The sequence below is a fragment of the Haliotis rubra genome, unplaced genomic scaffold (assembly GCF_003918875.1).
Source record: "Haliotis rubra isolate DU_JTF1 unplaced genomic scaffold, ASM391887v1 Scf86, whole genome shotgun sequence".
In the NCBI taxonomy this organism is placed as follows: domain Eukaryota; kingdom Metazoa; phylum Mollusca; class Gastropoda; order Lepetellida; family Haliotidae; genus Haliotis; species Haliotis rubra.
The window spans coordinates 850,208-861,735 of NW_025767590.1; positions in this window are offsets into that span (position 1 = coordinate 850,208).

Consider the following 11,528-nt stretch of genomic DNA (forward strand, 5'->3'; position numbering starts at 1 on the left):
AGTCGTCTCCCACCTCTAACGCTGTATGTATTTCTCATTACACGTAGTAGAAATAAAAACCTTGAATATGTTAACTATGATAATTTCCTGTATATTTGGTTTATCCCAGACTTCCATGTATGGTATCCTTTTGAAATATGTCCATGAAATTAATCTCACTTTGATAAATGTGTATGATAGCAACTTAGTAGGTAAAAGGACAGATCATATGATGGATGAAAGTACCGATGCATACCATGTGAGGCACAGATGCAGATGAAGGAGTAGAAATTGTAGTCAAGTACATTACATGTCTTCTTTGAGAGGCATTCTGAAGTTGGAGTCTTAAGGAAGGAGAAGATATATGGATAAGCAACATCTTTAGTACAAATAGCATTGAAGTTTCGGTGTAGGTTCTAACACCATTATCAAGCAAGTTACGCTTGGAAATCATCATGAAACATAGCTTGTCAAAAATGATGGTGTATCCATATATCTTATCTTTACATTAGATGTCAATTAAAAAAATATTGACCAATTTCATTAACATCATGTATTTTACTTCAATACCTCTCTCTATCACCGTGTCAGGTTAACTCGGATCCAACTTTGACTGCACTATCTAAAAGAAAGCTGAGGGATTCTTGAGCCAATCAGCTGTCAGCTTTTCATTTTTTGAAGACCTTATTCAGAAACTTCAATTTGTACAAATGAAAACCCACACAAAACTAGACTAAAGAAAATTGTACCAATAGTACAACAATGTAATGTTAAACTATATATTGTATTGGCAACTCTTGGAATGTGTTGTTGTGTTCATCCATTTTCAGACAACAGATATTAGATAATCTGGTGTATATATAAGATTTTAGAAGCCTCATTTCTGATTGGCTGAGCAGTTCATCCTACGTGATCACTTAGTGTGGAGAGGTATGGTATCAAAGGAAAAGGTTTGATTATTATGAGATTGTTTCAGTACGGATATGTAAACCAGAAATGAGCATACATCTTCAGAAATTAACACAGAATATGATTTATATATAAGATTGTTTTAATAATACATTTAAATATGTAGTAAGTATCACTGAACCTTTTCCAGGTATATATTTGACAGGCGTTGTCACCCTTTATCAACAAGGTTGGCAGTGGTCTTCTGTTTGCTGCTCCGCAAACTGGCTGTATATAAGATTTGTGTTCGTTTATATTTTGCTACACATAAGTGTATACTAAGTGTTCTATAATTATTTTGTACATAATCTCAGTTTGAGCTGTAATTTACAGTATGACAAATAGCTCCTTCTGAATATGCATAATAAAACATCTAAAGACTAGTATGTTAGATCACAGGATTACCTTCCATGTCTCAATGAAATATGAAATTTGAAAAGAAAATTGGCACCCCTCACACATTTAAAAATATTTCACAAGTCTGACAAGTAACTTTCTGCAGTTAAGTCATGTGAACTTATTCTTCAAAGATTTGGTGACATTTTGAGTTTGACACTCAGGTACACAGACACCTAAGGTGCCGGAAATGTAGTGTGCAGAGTTACTTCCCTTAGTTACCAGGAAACGCTGATCATGGGTTTGAATCTGATTCACCCTAATAGCTCCCATTATTTGAGTGGGTTTGATGTCCCTTTTTTTCTATTTTGTCCTTATTCAGACTTCTGACTTTGAGAGAAACGAATCTGTGATCTAACAAACTAAAACCTAGGTCTAATGTTGCTAGAGTGTGTTCTACACAATGAATGCCTTCTGTGTGTTCTGGTGCCACAGTGAGGAGCTGTAGATGTCATACTGTCAGTGACAACTCACCTGTTTCATTAAAGGTTGTATGTTACCTGTGATGGCCTTGTTCTATGCAAGATGTTATTAACCATGTTCAACCTAATAACTTAACATAAGGTCACTTGACAACTTGTATGGAGTGGTTTATATTGTGAACAACACTTGTTTCTACACAGTGACATCACAGCCACCGTAGTACTCACCATTGTGGCCACACGGTACACCATTTGAGGGGACCTGTGAAGCTCCGGGGTAGAATAGGTCTTCAGCAACCCATGCTTGCAGTAAAAGGCGACTATGCTTGTCGTAAGAGGCGACTAACTGAATCGGGTGGTCAGGCTCGCTGACTTGGTTGACACATGTCATCGGTTCCCAATTGCGCAGATCGAAGCTCATGCTGTTGATCACTGGATTATCTGGTCCAGACTCGATTATTTACAGACCGACGCCATATAGCTGCAATATTGCCGAGTGTGGCATAAAACTAAACTCACCTACTCACTACTTGAGGGACTCTTACAGAACTTCGTAAGTACTAATCCAGACTTGGGGCCCTCCTATATGGGAATGAAGGAGAAAATACCATCATATACAGCAGCATCTTATACCAGGACAATGTGAACCAATAGGGATTCAAACCAGTTTTGTCCTGGATCATCAACACACTACCCTATTGACTACTGACCTGTTCCTGAACATATACCTTCCTGATATGAATGATTGGTTTTATCAATACAGCTTCTTGGGTAAGACTTCCGATCGTTCCAGCCACTTAAATTAATAAATTTATATGCTATTTTTATGAATGTAAAATGTAGATTATGTCTAAAAGCAATAAGAAGGCTAATTAACTATGAATTACATCAGTCTAACCCTAACCCTGTCCAAGAAATAAGTGGCAGGAAAGATTGGAATTCTTTCTGCTTATTCAAGTACTGGTAGTTGGACATCTATTCTTATCTTAATGTAGGGGCAGTGGGGTAGCCTAGTGGTTAAAACGTTTGCTCGTCACTCCGAAGGCCAAGGTTCGAGTTCCCACATGGGTTCAATGTGTGGAGCCCATTTCTGGTGTCCCCCGCCATGATATAGCTGGATATTGCTAAAAACGGCGTAAAACCCAACTTGATCACTCACTCACTCACTAACTTAATGTACCCAGGTATATATTTACATTTATACTGACATTTCCAGTCAAGCCAGATGTGCACTTATTAGGTTAAACATGGTACCTGTGTAACTGTCGTCTTCTCTTGCAGGGTGTTGTCCTTATTGGAGATGTGTGTAAATTTAAACATTCCTCTTGTCAATAAATGTTCTTAAACAGTTTCTGTAACATTTGCATTGTTGTGTTCTGGATTAAATATAATTAGTTTGAACCAGATAACATATTTACTGTAATTGATCATGCTTTCAGTAAAACACACCAAATATGTTTATAATATCCAACATAATTTTTATGGATTAAACTTCTTTATAATTCTTTATAATCCATAAAAATATCTTGGACATCAATGTACAACTTCTAAATGCCACTGAAAGACATGTTTATAACACTCCAGATTCATGTGTGTGTAGCATTAAGATGTTTCTTAAAGGATCAACTAGGTTTCTTCATTGGCAGTATTTCTGCAAGTCGATCCCTCTGTTAAGTGAGCAACTTTGGGTTATGAAAGTAAGTACTTTATTAATAATAATAATAATAATAATGTGTCCATTTATATAACGCCAAACTCCACACTAGGTATGCTCATAACGCTAACAATCAAAGCACAGCACATTATTACCCCGGATAACCCAAGCTGCCTGTTAGGCGCTAGAAGGTTATAGTCATATGACTTTTTCCACCGGGTACCCATTTTCCTGCTGGGTGAACAGAGACAATTTTGAACAAACTGACTTGCCTAAGGTGAGACCACATGTGTCACATGTGCTTCGTTGTGGGGCAGGACTCAAGTCCTAGAAACTGTCAGGAGTCAAGCTGCCAAACACGGTCACCCATCCAAGGACTCTCCGAGCTCGACGCTGCTTAACTTCACCGATTTGTGACCTGAGCTTTGAGCACAGGACCACGCGTCACCACTTTATTGTACTTATAGTGAGGTGTGTGGGATGTAGCATACTCACTTCAGTCTGAGCAAATCAGTTTTTGTTTTATTCTGTAAATGTCCAACATGTACCATCTTTGAACATCTTTTATTATTGGGGATCAACACACAGACCGTCCATTGTATGGGCATATAACTTGTAATAATCAGTGATAATAGTACATTTGTATTGCACTATTCCATGTTGAATATGTTCTTAGTACATCATTTCTCAGGTCCTGGAGTGCATTTGAGGCCCTGGAAGGTTAACACCAATATTACCATCCTCTCATACAGAGTACCCATTCACTGGGCAGTGGCATCTTCCCCTACCAGGTACCCATTCACTGCTGGAGGTGCAGTGGCCTCTTCCCCTACCAGGTACCCATTCACTGCTGGAGGTGCAGTGGCATCTTCCCCTAACAGGTACCCATTCACTACTGGAGGTGCAGTGGCATCTTCCCATACCAGGCACCCATTCACTGCTGGAGGTGCAGTGGCCTCTTCCCCTACCAGGTACCCCTTCACTGCTGGAGGTGCAGTGGCCTCTTCCCAGGTACCCATTCACTACTGGAGGTACAGTGGCCTCTTTCCCTACCAGGTACCCATTCACTGCTGGAGGTACAGTGGCCTCTTTCCCTACCAGGTACCCATTCACTGCTGGAGGTACAGTGACATCTTTCAAAGTAAATTAACCCATCGCAAAACCACCAGGGCATGGTAAGGCCAAAGGAGGCAACTCTGCACAGCTTGGCTTATCTGCTTCTTTGTCACTGTCAGCATATGTATATTCACATCTTCCTGTGGTCAGTTGGTTGTGCAAAGATGAATCTTTCCATGTGTAAGGTTGGTTTGTTGTTTAACGCCGCACTCAGCAATATTCCAGCTATATGGCTGCGGTCTGTAAATAATCAAGTCTGGACCCGACAATCCAGTGATAAACATCATAAGCATCTACCGGTATCTAAGCAAGTTGGATACAATAACATGCCAACAAGGTCAGCGAGCCTGACCACCTGATCCCGTTAGTTGCATGGATTGCTGGAGACCAATTCTAACCGGGATCTTCACAGGTTTCCTCAGAGGGATAATCTTTTAGAAAAACAACAGGCAGTATGTATATAAAATGTTTAATTCCCATTTTCCAACCCCAATATAACACAATATACTTTGTATATTAGTACACCAGTTAGTCATAGTACACCCTAAGTATACAATGCTCCTACATATGTACACATCAATATACACCTCTGTACTGCTATGGACATTTTGTACAATGTATGTAAAATATATCATATATTAATATATCATATATTGATATACAGATCTTGTGACAAGCCACTTCTCACCTTTTCCGACAGAAGAGAAACTCATTCATCATTATGACCATCAACCATCATGGTCACAAAAAAACGCTCACAAAAGAACACTTTAGTAATAATTAACGGTTGCGGTTATCCAGCCCCCAATCAGTCATGGATTAGCTATTCCTATGAATGCTATCTTTAACAAAATCTATATAATCTAACAACTGTATTTTGCACATCACACATATTTAGAATATTCAGATGGAATTTATAGATCTTACACTGATATATATTACACAAAGGAAGTAAGAGCCACAGATTGCTTCACATTACTATACTTAAACAGCCAGGAGAGATCAACTGCAGCAATATGAAAGAATCAAGTGGTCCTGAAGTTCTTTTGAGCAGTAAATGATCTGGCAATTTCATGGTACATAAAATATGTTTAAGGTCACATGCAACCAAAAAATCAAACATAATTAAAACACAATTATCACTTATTCAAGACATATAATATACATTGCTGGTTACGAAAAAATATATAAACAAAATTATAAGCGTACAATTGCAAATCGAAAGTGCAAAATTGTGTACTTCGGTTTACTTCCCAAGAAACGAAGCAGCCGGGATACCGAACCCAGTCAGAGCGGGTGGGTGTGCACTCAAGTGTAACGGCTGGTTCATTTGCAGATGCCTTCACTGCTAATTGTGTGTATATATAGAGAGAGATGTTGGGTTTTGTAAATACATGCCCATTTTTTGTGTATAACATTTTGCAATCAACAGACACCATAACATGTTATGTGTTCAAGTATCACACCTGCCTGTCTGTGTAATTACATAATGTGACAGAGACCGAACTCGGGCCATAAATCAATGCATTTTGTTTATGGTGTATAGCCTGATTGGTGTTAAGTTCAAATTGCATGTGGTCAGTGATAGCAGCTGTGTATTGAATATTGTCATTAGCAGACAGGCAGGCAGACACACAGGTGTCAATAAAACAAGACATTGAGTTTTGTCTGTGACAACGACATATCTATATCACAGTTAGAAATTCTGTCAACGCTAAATAATGACATTGCTTTTAAGTATCGAACTGAGAAGGTGTCTCGGTAAGAAGAACGTGTGGTGAAATAGACAAATGAAATTATATAAACAGTTAATTTACTGTCATAACATATAAAAAGCTCGCGCCTGCGAGATATCAACAAAACATTAGAAAAATAGCTCACACCAAAGCCTTCACCGAGTATTCACCCGACAACCCGCTTCCAAGCTGCGCGAACCTATTTACTTGCGCACGTGCTATGAGCGCAGCCCAGCTGTTGAAACCCGTTTTCCCCAGAAAAGTCTGGGGAAAATTAGTGAAACGTTTGAACTCCAATTTCACGCGGTTTTTTTCATCGCGTTATTTTTCAACTTTATAAGCTGAATTTGCATTTTTGACGATTTGTTTCGGGTATGTCCATACCGAAAGGTATCAGATTCTGCAAAGTTGTGTTTTATGTTGCATGTGACCTTTAACAAAATGTGCAAAAAATATTCCTAAATAATATCCATCACTATCATCAGGTACAAAGTTAACGGACAAATCGTCAGAAACTGCATCACAAACAGACTTTCTGATTGGTCCATTGTTTGACAGGGAAGTTAATGCCATACTGTTATATTTGACCTTAATGCATATACAATAAAGTGAGTGAGTGAGTGTATGGATCCATGTTTGGTCACCCAGTGACACTGATCTGAAGAAGCCTGGCAAAGCAATAGATATTTCAGTACTTAATGTCAAGTAAATATTTTGATCCTATGAAGCCATAAATCATATAACCTAATTAGATTATATGAAATGCATGATTGAATATTGAAGAAATAAAAAGGATTCTGTCATCAGAATATGTAAGATTGTTACACTGTTCCCAAAGTATCATGAGGTTTATCTGTTATTCCAAGAACAGAAAGATAAAATTTGATAAAACAATAAAACATGACAAGATTAAAACAAAATATGCCCAAAATCAAACAAGACTAGATAAAAACTTAAATCATTCATTTCCCTAATTTATGCTTGTTTGATACGATCAATGGTACACATATAAAGATAGTCAATATTTGTCTCCATGGTATACTGGTCTTATCACACACTCAGCACAGAGATAGATGTACAATGTTAGCCTTTATAACGCTGCATGGCAGGCAGATACACAACGTATTAGTGACCAGGTCATAATACATATTCACAACAAATATGATCAAAGCAACTTGAAAGGAATCAGTACTTACTACTTAGACACCCACAAAGGTGTCTGGTGTTCAAATTGTTTACATTGTTGTCACACTAAATCAGTTTCATGACATTCGCTGTTTCATTTGGTAAGCTTGATATACAAATTACATGAAAAATCTGACCAAACATGGAATACTGACCCTTTGATGTGGCAAGATGATTAAATACACATAATGTATGTAAAAATGTTAAGATTTGTGAAACTGCATCATTTACTATAATGTCTGCATGAAGGTCTCTCATTCATGAGTAGGGACACCAAGTATTTCAGTGATATTCCAGATTGCTAGCATTCCATGGAAGGATACCATTGTGACAACCCAAAGAAGATACCATGCTCTTAATTCTCCCTGACCATGGCTGCTGACATGTCAAGGATCCTAGATGGGCTTTATCTGGGGTTTGAAGCAATGATCCTGTCAGCAAAGGGACACAACTCTTCTGCTCCAAAGGGACACAACTCTTCTGCTACACCACACAGCAATTATTCATGAATTATTTCATACATGAGCATACAACCACGTGCCACCATATGTGGTAATAAACATCCAATATGGAAGACAAATAATTCAAATGCTCGTTGTTTTGGATAAAAATCAACTCCACGCTGCAAAAAACTGGATATGACGAAAATAATATCGATGGATTATGGCAGAACCAATATTTTATTTTTTCTAAGGAACTGATGCCACTGTTGCCACTATTTGTTATTATGCAAAATTATAGAAATATATCAATGATCACATGGTTTAAGCCAGAAAAATTAACTTGATTTAGGTCTTGTTTATTCTTTTTCCAGAAACAACAGATTTTCACAATTCTCCATTACAGAATACATGATGTACGTGACACCTGAGCAGGGCTCCCAGAGCTCCAACATTCTGTCTATTGCTCTAGCAAACTGTACAGATCCAAGGCACAAGTTCAGACCTCAGCAGAATATACTTTATATAAGGAGTGAGTGAGTTTAGTTTTACGCCGCTTTTAGCAATATCACGGCGGGGGACACCAGAAATGGACTTCACACATTGTATCCGTGTGCGGAATCCAACCAGGGTCTTCGGCGTAACGAGCGAAAACTTTCACCACTAGGCTACCCCACCGTCCCTACTTTATATAAACTATTAATGTTAGGATAGAAGAAATCTTTAGAATGAGAAAAATTCCAGAATGTAATTTTTTCTGATAAAAATATTAGTCAATGTTTTGCTTCGTAACCTGTAAATAAATTTCTATGAACGAAGGTTACGACAGCTGTACTTTTGCTTAAGCTTGCTTCTGTTGGCAGTGTTACAAATACAAAGCAGTACTTGGCCCCTTGACGTATCTCATATACCAGTTTTTATTGATTAGCTTTTCTAATACGATTACTGGAACCCTTGCATCTTTAACCAGCATATTAAAGGAAAACCTGTAAGTCATATTTCTGATGACAGGTCAGAGGTCAGACAGCTCTTTTGTGATTGGTCACACTGATAAGTAATACCATCTGGTCCCAGGCAAATATAGATAACAGAAGCGTTATAAGCCGTAGTCACATTACCAGTCACTAAGTATTGTTCCCAATAAATACACGTAACAAACAATAAATATCATGTTACAATGCCACAGAAAAACCCTGTACTGTTGTACCTCTCCACCATCACAGATTGTCTACACAGCACTCCTCCAGCACCATACTAGGTCCTCCATTACCTGGGAATACACATCAAAGCTTCTGTGTGTTGTCACTATTTCCTGATATGTTACACTACACTGTATTATAAGTGTATAAACCTATCAATAACAAAAATAACCTGTATTGCCCTTAAGCCCATGTACATTTAATTCAAAAATATAATAGAGTTATTGATTTGACAATGATGACTTTGATATAGTACACAGATTTTCTGTAAAATATTTATCTACATTTAAAATTTAAAAACAATGGATACAGTTTTATAGCCTTTTAACAAAATGACACTGGTTTGTAATGAAATATCAGAAAACTCATTTCTAATTCAGTGAGGAAATGTCTGTATAGTGAGGCTATAGAAACCCTCTACTCCAGTGAGGTGAAACCAGTGAGTGCTCATACAAAAGAGTGATCAAATTACAGGAATGTTTCCATGACATTCCTCTGCCACCGATTCCATATCAGACATCGGTATGTCCGCAAAAACTTCAATCAGAGAGGAGAGCTCGACCTCCGGGGGTTATAACAGCCAAATGTATTTACAGTTGATACAGGAACATAGTGTATACAAGTCATAACGTACTAACAATGGTGTAACTGGGATGACTACAGCCAGGCAGGAAGGCATATAGAGTCATACAGTAACACAGCACTTGATGCAAGGCCAATATGAAACATGACATGTCACCTACAACACAAAATAAAACAATCTGTACAATTCAAACAGCAAGCTGCTCTCAAAACATATCATGTAACCCTAAATGGTTATGGTGCATAGTAAGCTGACAATGTTGTCTACCGAGGCTGCAGGTATTTGACAGGACTGTATATAAAGGATTGGTCCCACGAGTACAGGATGAGATTGCACAGATTAAAATCCACTTGAAGATATGACAGTGACACAAGATATGTCTGATGGTTATTGAATAAGGAGTACGACTGTTATCACATATTACTGCATCATATATTCTGATATATAGCATAGCCGTGAATGTTGAATATATCCCTCAATGATTCAAAACATATCACATGGTTTTAAAGTGAATGTAAGAAGGAAGAAGAGATGCAACATGGGCTGTGTTCCACAAACTAACCTTGATGCTAAGGTGATCAACTCCAACGCCTAACATTGACTTAGGATAGTCTTAGTGCTAGGTACACTAGTACTTAGTGGAACGCGGCCTTAGTCCTCAAGTGATGTTAGTTTCAATGACATTAGCAACACTGAATACAATTTCACAATAAATCACATGTGTTATGTCCTTTATTATTTCAACATGGATATGATTTATAGATAATTCCCAGGACGAGTCGTTGAACACAATGACAAAACTACATCATAATTACAATACTAGTTTACCCAGGTGAGTGATCCATAATTACAGGTGTTCCCTCTTTCATTATGGTGATGTTTTGTCTATCACAGTAAACTAGTATGTTGAACACAGCAAATTCAAGAGCAACTTACAATCTCTTGACTCATACAAGGTAAAACAAGATTCCTGTAATCTGGACACAATACAGACCACATGGACGGATCATCCCCCACTGTTATAACTTAAACTATATTACTAGATGTGCCAATCACAATACATGATGATATATGCACTTGAAAGAGATCATGTGAAGATGCACTTTAGAGTACAATAACTCTCGTATCCTTCCTTGTTGAAACCCAGCAGTGAAGCATAATGCATAGAGATGTGTCAGAAAATAATATAGACTAGGGGACCTTTTCAAACAGTAATCAGATCAATATATTCCCCATACAATAGCATCCATTCATTGGCTTTTCACAACATTTTGTTTGTTGTTTAACGCCGCACTCAGCAAAGTACATTAATATGAGCTAGCAAATGTTGCAATAAGCCTCATCAGCAATATTGCAGCTATTTGCAGCAAGAAAAATATGGAGTGAGTTTTGTGTAATGCCACTTTGAACATGATTCCAGTTACATCATGTCTGCTTAATGTGAAAGGAAGCCTGAAGAGATGCAATTCTCAGACAGCTATCGTAACTCTACTGTAATAGTTCAATTCCTCATGAACCCGAGTTCAATATAACAGATGACCGAATGGATTGGGTGGACATGTGACTTGATTGTGTACCATCATTGCATCATTGTAGCCTGACAGTGTTAATCATCACTGGATTGCCTGGTGTAGATTTGATTACTAGTATTTACACACCACCATCGTGCATCTGGAACACTGTGTGCAGCGTTAAACAACAAAATACAACCATTCTTACACCTCATCTGAGTGAGTGAGTGACTGAACATGTTGCAGGCACAGGCCTTGTCTTTGTGAGGATTAAAGATTTAAAAAAAAAAAAGATATAAAAATTTGAGATGACCCCGAAACCGAAATGCTTCACAGTACAATGACAAGGCCGGACACTT